This window comes from Centruroides sculpturatus, unplaced genomic scaffold, assembly GCF_000671375.1.
Source record: "Centruroides sculpturatus isolate CEXI.00-Female unplaced genomic scaffold, Cexi_2.0 scaffold38, whole genome shotgun sequence".
NCBI classification, from domain to species: domain Eukaryota; kingdom Metazoa; phylum Arthropoda; class Arachnida; order Scorpiones; family Buthidae; genus Centruroides; species Centruroides sculpturatus.
The window spans coordinates 175,901-189,635 of record NW_019384306.1 but is presented as its reverse complement, the minus strand read 5'-3'; the positions used below and the strand labels follow the sequence as shown (position 1 = coordinate 189,635).

General features: G+C 35.6%; 1 protein-coding gene across 5 annotated transcripts in view; it reads left to right on the top strand.

Annotated features, from left to right (window-relative positions):
* Positions 1-13,735, top strand: part of LOC111619103 (kelch-like protein 17) — a 44,121-nt gene that overhangs the window by 6,761 nt on the left and 23,625 nt on the right. For 2 of the 5 annotated variants that reach the window (XM_023360780.1, XM_023360772.1), the window contains exon 1: positions 9,389-9,895. The exons of 1 other annotated variant lie outside the window; for it this stretch is intronic. The gene's annotated coding sequence lies outside the window, so the exon portion shown is untranslated. Of the gene's footprint in view, positions 1-9,388; positions 9,896-9,917; positions 12,958-13,735 lie in introns of those variants that run through there. 2 more of the 5 variants (XM_023360812.1, XM_023360821.1) reach the window with 2 other exon arrangements.

The window sequence follows — 13,735 nt, the reverse complement described above, 5'->3', positions numbered from 1 at the left end:
TCTTTCTTAATCCGGAGAACGGAGTTAGATGAAATCCTAGACCATATATGGAAACCTTAAGGACGGGAGGCCCCAATTAACTAAATACGAACTTCCCATGCAAACCGGAGGTCACGTTATTTCAATTCAAAACTTCTCCCCAGAAAGCGGTTAATAATAGATGACCGACACGACTCTATTGTCAAAGAAAAGTATGATGTACGGGGGGCAAGTCACTACTAATTTCAGGTGGAGAGCATATATTTTAAATATCTAGATTAATATCAGCACAATTGTTTTGCGTGTGAGTTCATACACTCTCAATGAACCGTCTTTCCATATTATACATCTAATTAACAGTCTAAACTATGGGCGCCGCCATATGTAATTTATGTGAGTCGTCCGCCATTACGAGTAATAAACCCTATTTAGGTTATTGAAAGTGCTGTTATTGATGCATGTTTTGGAAACGTCATTTAAAAAAATTCCTGGGAGTTATATTTTAGGTTTGCTAGTAAATTATTTAATAAACAAAGTTTATTATGCTTTGGTACATCCCTTGTACCATTGTAGCATATCACACGACTTCAATTAAGTAACGTTAATTACCAAAGTAATTCTAATATACCGTGAGCAGCACACGTATTCTCAAAATCTTACATACGCTACTGTAACACATAGTGTCATTTATGTGTGTAGATACAATTTGAATTTCGGTGTAACACCGAGAATCGCCATAATTCATACAACATACAAATTCATTTCGTTTAGAAAAGAATGCCATGCGTTTGGACCAGATTTTCCAAAAAGGAGCGAAGAAGACAATTGAAATAGAAGACTAACTGTAACTTGTGTAAGCTTTGTATTTTATGAAAACACTTGAAAAACAAAGTCATGCAACAATAGAACACGAGAAAGAAGAAGAACAGTATTTGGAACCCAAAAATTTTAATCCTTTGCCTGATTTTCTTCAGGTATGACTAGGGCCGGCATATTAATAAAACATAATATTTTTTTGTAGTTATATTTTTTGTGTGTTATATTAATATATATATATTTTGGTATAATTATCTTAATTTTCATAAAGTAATGACGACATTGGAAAATAAAAGCAAAGCGACATCTATACATTTTTTAAAAAAAATATTGATATTAAATTAATTAAAAAACGTCAATTATTTTATTTTATTTCATAATTTATTATTTATTAATTTTGTTTTATGCTTAAATCTTGTTAAAATGTTAGAATTTACCACTTTCATTAAAACCATTCGTGCATTAATTAGGCTAAATTCATATTTTATGAGATTGATGGCAACACTTAAAGCGATGTTACCTATTTATCACGTGGACTAGATAAAGTTCCGCCATTTTCGACCTTATGTGTTAACCTTAATAGATTTTAGATCAAAAGTTCTTTCATTTGTCGAACGTTTTAGTGCCGTAACATAAAAGTTAATGACGAAAATTTTATCTTACGTTCTTATAAAAGTTCGTTCATAGCTATTAGGGTCACGTTTTAAATCATTTCGTATCCATTTCCCATTTTTATTATTTTTATGGATGCATATTTAGGATCTTTTGATGTTCCAGTTTAAAGAATATATTCGATCAATCAATATTTTAATAAATTTTCTGGTTGGGCTCGGGTTTCTTACAAATACAGTCAGTGTTGCCAACCGTCTATCGTAAAAACCCCTAAACATCTGAAATTTCCCCTGAAATTAATAGAGTTCTCTTTAAAAACTGAATGCTCCTATTCGGCGCTTCACTAATCACTATATATAGACATTTTTCCTCTAAATTACCCTCCATTCTTCTGATTTTCCTTCATATTTAGGGGAAAAACCCTATGTAGGAATCACTGACTATGGTACCCTCTCTCTTCTTCGAAGACTAAATTTTAGGTCCTCTACTCCTCTTCGGAAGCCATTTCTTTACAGTAAAAACTAAATTTTAAGACATAAATTCCCCCGAAAGTCACATTTATTATATAAACAATAAACTTTTAGACCCTTCTTAATTAAAAAACGTTTGCGCGAGAGAGTAACTATTGGGCCTCTATCCCACTCCGAAAGTTATTAATATTTTTACACAGAAAGCTAAATTTTGGGGCCCACCAGTGCCGAGATCCGAGAGAAACTGTCCTGTCAGCTAGGGCCTACTTCCTACATCTTTATAGCCCGGATATCTTCTACTCCATCAGCATCCATCACACTATCTTCTACTCTAGTGGAAGTTTATCCCCCAATCTTCCACTAGACTAGAAGATGGGATCAACAGAAATCGATTTTAAATTAATTCCTACGGAAAAAAAGTAGTAGTTACTATCGATTTTCGTTACTTTCACTGTATAAATTTCATATTTATGCATTTGAAGGTTATCTGCCGCAACTAAACTATAATATTAACAATATTAAACATGTTACAACGTGTCTAATCTTGTTAATATTTAAAAAATTATTTTAACGAATCAATATATCGCGTTGCAAGCGCATTAAAAATTGAGAGAGAGAGCGATTTTTTCTACGTTTTAGGGGTCTGAAATCAGCGTTAAAATTAGGGCGTGTCAAGCAGTTTTTACAACGTAAAATTGTCCCCTTAAACGAGCGATCAAGATATTTTTATCGATTTACAGAGTTTTTATGGAGGTCAATCACACGGTGTGTTTTTCAAATCCCCATAAAAATGCCATATAATGCGACCGAATATATTGGAAGAAAAGGATAAAAAGTATTCGTTAAACCCCTTCAAAGCTTGTAACAATACTTCGATATTGTACAGAGGAGCGCCATATTGAAGAGTTTTTTTTCGCGATTATTCTAATATGTCGATGGAGGCTTTTTTAAAAGTCCCGTTTTTACTAAGATGGCCTTTTAAGCAAAACCGAACCATTATGGGTTCGGCCTCCCCGAAAATTTGCAGTTTTTGCGACTCGTCTGGATTCGATTCCGGCTCCCCCAGAGCGGTAGGCTGTCATCTTAACCGCTATCCGACGATGGAAGTCAATTAATGAAGGATGCAGCATGTCTATTTAACTTTATAAATGCAAAAATCATTCAAAATTTCGACTGCATATTAATTACGGATTATTATGCGAGTGGAATTAAAAATGATGCACTAAAGCGTGTCGCGTAGACTTCAACTGCGAAGTTTCAATAGAAGTAAAATTTCTGAATAGAAACGAGATGGCGCAATGGAAAAGGAGTGACGAATACGTTGCCAAAATATTTCAAAAATTCGAAAATGTCAAATATTTCACGCGCTAAGAGGTTTTCAACTTCGACCCTTTACGCTATACAATATAACAGCGATCGAACGATAATTTAAAGCGCCATCTGCCTATTCCTAAAAAAAAGAAAAAAATATATAAAATTATTAGCATTATTTTAAATTATATCTTTTGTTTAATCATCAATTATTTCTTTTAACTTTTAATTTAAATAATATATAAAAATATTCTTTATAAAAAATTATTTTAAATTATAAAAAGTCTAACGCTCTGGGGGATCCGGGATCGAATCCCCGAAAACTTTTCATGAGCGATTTTTCTCGGTGTCGTGGCCGTCTCTCGCCGTGTGGCCTGGTGAAAAGGCCCTCTTTTAGTGTGCACGGGGAACCAAGAGGGCCTTTTTCACATTTCACCACTGTAAATCAAGATTTTCAGTTGTAAAGTATTTAATAAATTTGAGAATATTCGAAAGTTTTCATTTAAAAAAATTTCATAGAATTTATGAAGAGAAGCGATAAATCGAGAAGGGCGAACTTTGAAACGTATTTAAATTAGTTTAGAATTTCACTCGTGTATATTATTACGAAATTCTACCCGTTATTTTATTCTTTGGAAGCCATTTTTCATACGTTTTTCACAATTTTATAAGTAAGCGAGATTAACTCGGTGTTGTTAATGGATTTTTGTACTTGTGTAAACGATTTCTTTTTCGAAATTAGGACGTTGGAAATGCTTCGACTTCAATGAAATTTAAGGCGAAATTACATTTTTCGTGTTTGAAAATATATTGAAAATTTCAAGTTTCGATCTCGAACAGTTTTCGAGATATTTCACGAAAGCGCGCGAACGAACGGACAGGCAAACAGACGTATTTTATGCTTCGATCCTGCTCAAACTTGGCTCAACGCAGCACTACAGAACATTAAAGATATCCTGAAAATTTCGAGCATTTATCTCGAACCATTATCGAGATATTTACTAAAGACATAACGACAGACAACCGGACAAACGAGCGTTCGTAATGCTTCGATCGCGATCAAATTCGCCCGAAGGATTTATCTAAGATCATTGAAGCTATCCTGAAAATTTCAAGTTTGTATCTGCAACCGTTTTCGCGATATTTATTCGAAAGCGTGCCGACATCCAGACGGATCGAACATTAACGTAAGCCCTTTTCTTTTAAGTCATTTAAAGTGATAGATGAACATCGAGTAGGATTTAGATAAACTTAAGAGAAAACATGAAAAATCCTGATTGATGATGATCGATCATAACTTTAACGTGAATCGATCGTTATTATTTTTCTTGATTAATCGCCAAAGGATTTAAATCAATTTTACAGTCTTTGTTTGTTTGGTTTTAAATATCTTAATACACTAATTTATATAATTTCCATTAAATTTTGCGGACAGACATTTAGACGGACTTTTCCAATCACTTTAGTTACCAAGAAAACGTGCAGACAGCCAGCCGGGCCAATAATAAATGTATAAAAATAAAGACCAAATCTATAGTTACTTCCAGTTTCCTAGAAATCTTGCGGACAGACAAACAAACGATCGAAAAACTAATTTTTTTATTTTATTTTTCTAATAATTGAAGAGAAATTTCCATGATTATAGTCGAAGTGAAAGCGGTTATTTAATTGAAAGATCAGGTCTTACGTCATCGTTTCATCATCATTATGACCAATTATATGTAAATTTAGATGAACGACCTAATTTTTTAGTCGTTCGGGTCACGTGACGGGCATTAATTATGCACGTATGCTAATTAATTATGGATAAAATGGCGCGTTTAGTTATCATTTCAACTGAGTTATGTCGGAATTAACTCATTTCTTATTCGCTTAATTGCATTTTATTGGGGTGGGAAAGTTCCTCGTGCGGGATGCCTCTAAAAAAAGGCCCTTTATGCGCACGAATCTTGTATGCCCGTTGAAGTGGAATTCATTCTTTGGAGTGTTTATGCCTTGTGCTTTATTAGTGCCTTTAAAAACTGCCTTTAGCAAATACATCTTGTATTCTGCCCTTTAAAGTGCGATTATGCCTTTACTTTCGAAGTATTATCGTGTTATGCCCTATGCCTCGGTTAAAAATACCTTTTATGCAATCCTTCTTACATTTTTTTACGGTATTAGAAGGTGCCTTAACAATATACAATCATAAAAAGCTCTAAACGTAAGAAGGGCCATTAGAGTCGGGCCCCTCTACGTTAGGCCCTAAAATCTCAATTCCTTTTTAACGTAAAGGCAAATGTCTGACTTATTTTATTATGCCTTTTTTGGAACATTTCGATAAGGCCCCGTAGCTATAACGGATCCGAAGAGGCCCCACCTCACCTCGAGCCTGGATTATAATACGTAATCATAAACAAATGCGCATAAATCTGTATACGGTAGGGTGTTCCAAAAGTCAGTCGACCGCAATGTACATTCCTCGAATGTAACTCGGTTAGCCGACTTTTGGGCCACCCCTTTAATGTCTTGGAAATCCGATCCTCCTGAAAGTAGTTTCGAGAGGATGGCTGTGAAGTGGGTTATCGACTGCGAGTGTCACACACTCGAGTAGTCCACTTGTCCTTTCTTAACAAGGTTATCCGGCTTACGTATCGATCTGCCTGAAATTCGCCTCAATGGTTCCTAAAAAAAAAAAAAATAAAATAAAATCACTATCTTATCAACCCGTAGACCGCGATCCTCCATCGTAGGCCCAAGCACAAGCTGTAGGGCCCTCGATGCTTTAATAATCCATCACTGAAAACGAAGGAAGAATTTCATCTTTAACGTTTCAGAAGCAGCCAATCGAATAGGTAAAATTGTATTTATTTTATTCGTCCGTCCGGTTGTCTGTACGTAAGTTATTTAAAAAAATACTGTAATTAATATACGAATAATTTGCATATTTTGATGTGTGTGTATATTTAAGAGATCGTTGATCTCGATAATTACCATAAAATGGACATTATTAATGAAAGAAAATTGAATTTGCGTGTTCGATAGTTGCCTCCCCATTGTTATGGTCGCCATGTCTACCCCATTATTTACTTTTTCGGGAAAGTTTTTCGACTTTATATATTGATTGTTTGTCTGAATGTCATTCGCCTCGACACTAGCTTTCATGGAATATTTCTACTCTGTAAACACCAAAAAAAAGTCTTTTATGCTTTGTGGGGCCTTTGCCCTTTTGGTTTCGACCTTCGTTTTGGCCTTCTTTTATGCTCCGTGGGGCCTTTGCTCTTTAGTTAAAATATGTTAAAATTTTAAAAATATTTTACGGTGTTTTTTTAATGAAATTCTTATCTTTTTTCCCCCTTGTTTCAGAGGCCTCTTATAAGTATATACACACAGGGCGCTAATAAGAATAACGGGGCCTTCGTTATTGTCTTTCACCACGCGATGAAAGTCTTCTCCAAGGCCCCAATACGTACAGTTTGAATGGGTTATAAATTACGTTCTCCCAAGAAAATCCATACAGAAAAACGCTTCTGATTTCGAGAAAGAATCGAACCCNAAAAAAAATATTGATATTAAATTAATTAAAAAACGTCAATTATTTTATTTTATGTCATAATTTATTATTTATTAATTTTGTTTTATGCTTAAATCTTGTTAAAATGTTAGAATTTACCACTTTCATTAAAACCATTCGTGCATTAATTAGGCTAAATTAATATTTTATGAGATTGATGGCAACACTTAAAGCGATGTTACCTATTTATCACGTGGACTAGATAAAGTTCCGCCATTTTCGACCTTATGTGTTAACCTTAATAGATTTTAGATCAAAAGTTCTTTCATTTGTCGAACGTTTTAGTGCCGTAACATAAAAGTTAATGACGAAAATTTTATCTTACGTTCTTATAAAAGTTCGTTCATAGCTATTAGGGTCACGTTTTAAATCATTTCGTATCCATTTCCCATTTTTATTATTTTTATGGATGCATATTTAGGATCTTTTGATGTTCCAGTTTAAAGAATATATTCAATCAATCAATATTTTAATAAATTTTCTGGTTGGGCTCGGGTTTCTTACAAATACAGTCAGTGTTGCCAACCGTCTATCGTAAAAACCCCTAAACATCTGAAATTTCCCCTGAAATTAATAGAGTTCTCTTTAAAAACTGAATGCTCCTATTCGGCGCTTCACTAATCACTATATATAGACATTTTTCCTCTAAATTACCCTCCATTCTTCTGATTTTCCTTCATATTTAGGGGAAAAACCCTATGTAGGAATCACTGACTACGGTACCCTCTCTCCTCTTCGAAGACTAAATTTTAGGGCCTCTACTCCTCTCCGGAAGCCATTTCTTTACAGTAAAAACTAAATTTTAAGACATAAATTCCCCCGAAAGTCACATTTTTTATATAAACAATAAACTTTTAGACCCTTCTTAATTAAAAAACGTTTGCGCAAGAGAGTAACTATTGGGCCTCTATCCCACTCCAAAAGTTATTAATATTTTTACACAGAAAGCTAAATTTTGGGGCCCACCAGTGCCGAGATCCGAGAGAAACTGTTCTGTCAGCTAGGGCCTACTTCCTACATCTTTATAGCCCGGATATCTTCTACTCCATCACATCCATCACACTATCTTCTACTCTAGTGGAAGTTTATCCCCCAATCTTCCACTAGACTAGAAGATGGGATCAACAAAAATCGATTTTAAATTAATTCCTACGGAAAAAAAGTAGTAGTTACTATCGATTTTCGTTACTTTCACTGTATAAATTTCATATTTATGCATTTGAAGGTTATCTGCCGCAACTAAACTATAATATTAACAATATTAAACATGTTACAACGTGTCTAATCTTGTTAATATTTAAAAAATTATTTTAACGAATCAATATATCGCGTTGCAAGCGCATTAAAAATTGAGAGAGAGAGCGATTTTTTCTACGTTTTAGGGGTCTGAAATCAGCGTTAAAATTAGGGCGTGTCAAGCAGTTTTTACAACGTAAAATTGTCCCCTTAAACGAGCGATCAAGATATTTTTATCGATTTACAGAGTTTTTATGGAGGTCAATCACACGGTGTGTTTTTCAAATCCCCATAAAAATGCCATATAATGCGACCGAATATATTGGAAGAAAAGGATAAAAAGTATTCGTTAAACCCCTTCAAAGCTTGTAACAATACTTCGATATTGTACAGAGGAGCGCCATATTGAAGAGTTTTTTTTCGCGATTATTCTAATATGTCGATGGAGGCTTTTTTAAAAGTCCCGTTTTTACTAAGATGGCCTTTTAAGCAAAACCGAACCATTATGGGTTCGGCCTCCCCGAAAATTTGCAGTTTTTGCGACTCGTCTGGATTCGATTCCGGCTCCCCCAGAGCGGTAGGCTGTCATCTTAACCGCTATCCGACGATGGAAGTCAATTAATGAAGGATGCAGCATGTCTATTTAACTTTATAAATGCAAAAATCATTCAAAATTTCGACTGCATATTAATTACGGATTATTATGCGAGTGGAATTAAAAATGATGCACTAAAGCGTGTCGCGTAGACTTCAACTGCGAAGTTTCAATAGAAGTAAAATTTCTGAATAGAAACGAGATGGCGCAATGGAAAAGGAGTGACGAATACGTTGCCAAAATATTTCAAAAATTCGAAAATGTCAAATATTTCACGCGCTAAGAGGTTTTCAACTTCGACCCTTTACGCTATACAATATAACAGCGATCGAACGATAATTTAAAGCGCCATCTGCCTATTCCTAAAAAAAAGAAAAAATATATATAAAATTATTAGCATTATTTTAAATTATAAAAAGTCTAACGCTCTGGGGGATCCGGGATCGAATCCCCGAAAACTTTTCATGAGCGATTTGTCTCGGTGTCGTGGCCGTCTCTCGCCGTGTGGGCCTGGTGAAAAGGCCCTCTTTTAGTGTGCACGGGGAACCAAGAGGGCCTTTTTCACATTTCACCACTGTAAATCAAGATTTTCAGTTGTAAAGTATTTAATAAATTTGAGAATATTCGAAAGTTTTCATTTAAAAAAATTTCATAGAATTTATGAAGAGAAGCGATAAATCGAGAAGGGCGAACTTTGAAACGTATTTAAATTAGTTTAGAATTTCACTCGTGTATATTATTACGAAATTCTACCCGTTATTTTATTCTTTGGAAGCCATTTTTCATACGTTTTTCACAATTTTATAAGTAAGCGAGATTAACTCGGTGTTGTTAATGGATTTTTGTACTTGTCTAAATGATTTCTTTTTCGAAATTAAGACGTTGGAAATGCTTCGATTTCAATGAAATTTAAGGCGAAATTACATTTTTCGTGTTTGAAAATACATTGAAAATTTCAACTTTCGATCTCGAACAGTTTTCGAGATATTTCACGAAAGCGCACGAACGAACGGACAGGCAAACAGACGTATTTTATACTTCGATCCTGCTCAAACTTGGCTCAACGCAGCACTACAGAACATTAAAGATATCCTGAAAATTTCGAGCATTTATCTCGAACCATTATCGAGATATTTACTAAAGACATAACGACAGACAACCGGACAAACGAGCGTTCGTAATGCTTCGATCGCGATCAAATTCGCCCGAAGGATTTATCTAAGATCATTGAAGCTATCCTGAAAATTTCAAGCTTGTATCTGCAACCGTTTTCGCGATATTTATTCGAAAGCGTGCCGACATCCAGACGGATCGAACATTAACGTAAGCCCTTTTCTTTTAAGTCATTTAAAGTGATAGATGAACATCGAGTAGGATTTAGATAAACTTAAGAGAAAACATGAAAAATCCTGATTGATGATGATCGATCATAACTTTAACGTGAATCGATCGTTATTATTTTTCTTGATTAATCGCCAAAGGATTTAAATCAATTTTACAGTCTTTGTTTGTTTGGTTTTAAATATCTTAATACACTAATTTATATAATTTCCATTAAATTTTGCGGACAGACATTTAGACGGACTTTTCCAATCACTTTAGTTACCAAGAAAACGTGCAGACAGCCAGCCGGGCCAATAATAAATGTATAAAAATAAAGACCAAATCTATAGTTACTTCCAGTTTCCTAGAAATCTTGCGGACAGACAAACAAACGATCGAAAAACTAATTTTTTTATTTTATTTTTCTAATAATTGAAGAGAAATTTCCATGATTATAGTCGAAGTGAAAGCGGTTATTTAATTGAAAGATCAGGTCTTACGTCATCGTTTCATCATCATTATGACCAATTATATGTAAATTTAGATGAACGACCTAATTTTTTAGTCGTTCGGGTCACGTGACGGGCATTAATTATGCACGTATGCTAATTAATTATGGATAAAATGGCGCGTTTAGTTATCATTTCAACTGAGTTATGTCGGAATTAACTCATTTCTTATTCGCTTAATTGCATTTTATTGGGGTGGGAAAGTTCCTCGTGCGGGATGCCTCTAAAAAAAGGCCCTTTATGCGCACGAATCTTGTATGCCCGTTGAAGTGGAATTCATTCTTTGGAGTGTTTATGCCTTGTGCTTTATTAGTGCCTTTAAAAACTGCCTTTAGCAAATACATCTTGTATTCTGCCCTTTAAAGTGCGATTATGCCTTTACTTTCGAAGTATTATCGTGTTATGCCCTATGCCTCGGTTAAAAATACCTTTTATGCAATCCTTCTTACATTTTTTTACGGTATTAGAAGGTGCCTTAACAATATACAATCATAAAAAGCTCTAAACGTAAGAAGGGCCATTAGAGTCGGGCCCCTCTACGTTAGGCCCTAAAATCTCAATTCCTTTTTAACGTAAAGGCAAATGTCTGACTTATTTTATTATGCCTTTTTTGGAACATTTCGATAAGGCCCCGTAGCTATAACGGATCCGAAGAGGCCCCACCTCACCTCGAGCCTGGATTATAATACGTAATCATAAACAAATGCGCATAAATCTGTATACGGTAGGGTGTTCCAAAAGTCAGTCGACCGCAATGTACATTCCTCGAATGTAACTCGGTTAGCCGACTTTTGGGCCACCCCTTTAATGTCTTGGAAATCCGATCCTCCTGAAAGTAGTTTCGAGAGGATGGCTGTGAAGTGGGTTATCGACTGCGAGTGTCACACACTCGAGTAGTCCACTTGTCCTTTCTTAACAAGGTTATCCGGCTTACGTATCGATCTGCCTGAAATTCGCCTCAATGGTTCCTAAAAAAAAAAAATAAAATAAAATCACTATCTTATCAACCCGTAGACCGCGATCCTCCATCGTAGGCCCAAGCACAAGCTGTAGGGCCCTCGATGCTTTAATAATCCATCACTGAAAACGAAGGAAGAATTTCATCTTTAACGTTTCAGAAGCAGCCAATCGAATAGGTAAAATTGTATTTATTTTATTCGTCCGTCCGGTTGTCTGTACGTAAGTTATTTAAAAAAATACTGTAATTAATATACGAATAATTTGCATATTTTGATGTGTGTGTATATTTAAGAGATCGTTGATCTCGATAATTACCATAAAATGGACATTATTAATGAAAGAAAATTGAATTTGCGTGTTCGATAGTTGCCTCCCCATTGTTATGGTCGCCATGTCTACCCCATTATTTACTTTTTCGGGAAAGTTTTTCGACTTTATATATTGATTGTTTGTCTGAATGTCATTCGCCTCGACACTAGCTTTCATGGAATATTTCTACTCTGTAAACACCAAAAAAAAGTCTTTTATGCTTTGTGGGGCCTTTGCCCTTTTGGTTTCGACCTTCGTTTTGGCCTTCTTTTATGCTCCGTGGGGCCTTTGCTCTTTAGTTAAAATATGTTAAAATTTTAAAAATATTTTACGGTGTTTTTTTAATGAAATTCTTATCTTTTTTCCCCCTTGTTTCAGAGGCCTCTTATAAGTATATACACACAGGGCGCTAATAAGAATAACGGGGCCTTCGTTATTGTCTTTCACCACGCGATGAAAGTCTTCTCCAAGGCCCCAATACGTACAGTTTGAATGGGTTATAAATTACGTTCTCCCAAGAAAATCCATACAGAAAAACGCTTCTGATTTCGAGAAAGAATCGAACCCACGCCTTTAATCACTTATTTTTTTTAAGTCCTTGATATAAGAATTGGTTCGGACCCGTATTACGGATCAAATCTACATATATTTTAAAAGATTTTCGGGGTATTTCCCGCAAATAACGTAGTCTGGAAGAAGAAGAAGACGTGGGTTCGGTCCATGTACACGTTTAACGCGATCCCTTTTATTCTACGAAGACAAAAAGTCGGTTCGAACCCACGCCAAAGGCTAATTTCGTGTTGGAATGCGGCAAACGGACTCGAATTTAACTCGTAAACAGCTATAAAAAAAAACGCCCCCTCCGAAACAACGCTAAATTACACACAAATCTCGTTTCGACGGACGAAACACGATCCGCAGGGGGAGGGAAAGATTAAACAATATTAAGGAAGGAAGGTTCGGATCCTTTCGGCGAGATGAAGCGAAAGAGGTGAACGACCTTGCAACGTAGAACGGAGGACGGATCAATAAAATCCCTGGAGTGACAGATCGAAGAAACTTCCGGTTCCGAGTAGATGGCTCGAGCCATGTTTGCACGGTTTCGCGTTCAGATTTTTGAATGTTCCGCCGCTTAACCGGTGAAACACAGGAGAGAGGGGGGATTTAACAAGAAATCCGTGTGTAAGAGTCCTATAAAAATGTCTACCTAAACAACCCCCTCCTCTCGTTCGTTCGTTCGTTCTATCGGAAGATAGGAGAATCATGTACAAGAGACACAATCAGGTATGGAACCTTTTGGTTTAATTGGAGGGGTGGTTTTAGTATTTAGATTCCGTTCCGGATGCGGAGGTGATGCGGGAGATCATGGATGCTGATGTTAAATAATAACCCGCAGTCGGAGAGGTGGTGGGACCGAACCACGTCTAGAGGGTGGGTGGGGTGTTCGAGAGCACACCGGTACGCGCTCGTGACTTTTCCCGTTTTCCGAAATATTCCTTATTCCCCTATCGTGACACGCTCCTACGTAGGGAATGTGCTGTAGTTCGGTGGGTACAATTGAGAAGACGCCACTAGAAAGTTCGGGGTATCCTCCCAATTTTCTCCCCGAAATCCATTGTTTCCTGCGTAAACACGTGGTTTTTTTTGTAGTGGAATCGTCGTCCGAAACGGTGATTAAAATTGTAAACGAAATTTTTGGGGGTTTTCTTTAGGGGATCTTGAGGAATTCTACTGATGGACAGGGTTTTTTTTTTTCTTTTGAAATTTCTTTGTAAACAAGATTTTTAGGGTTTCTCTTCTGAAAAAGTTTTTAGGGTTTCTTTTGAAATTAAAAAAAAAATCATAAAATTTCTAAATATTTTTTAGAGGTTTGCAGGGGGTTTCTAAATAAAATTTTTAGAAATTTGCAGGGGAAAAAGATTTGTGGAGGTTTTTTGTTTTTAAAAAAAATAAAATAAAATGGTTTTATGGAGGTTTGATAAAACAGGATTTTTCTTTTTTACAAGGCTTTTTGGAGGGTTTTTGAAATATTTCTTAAAGAATTATTTTGAAAAAATAACTC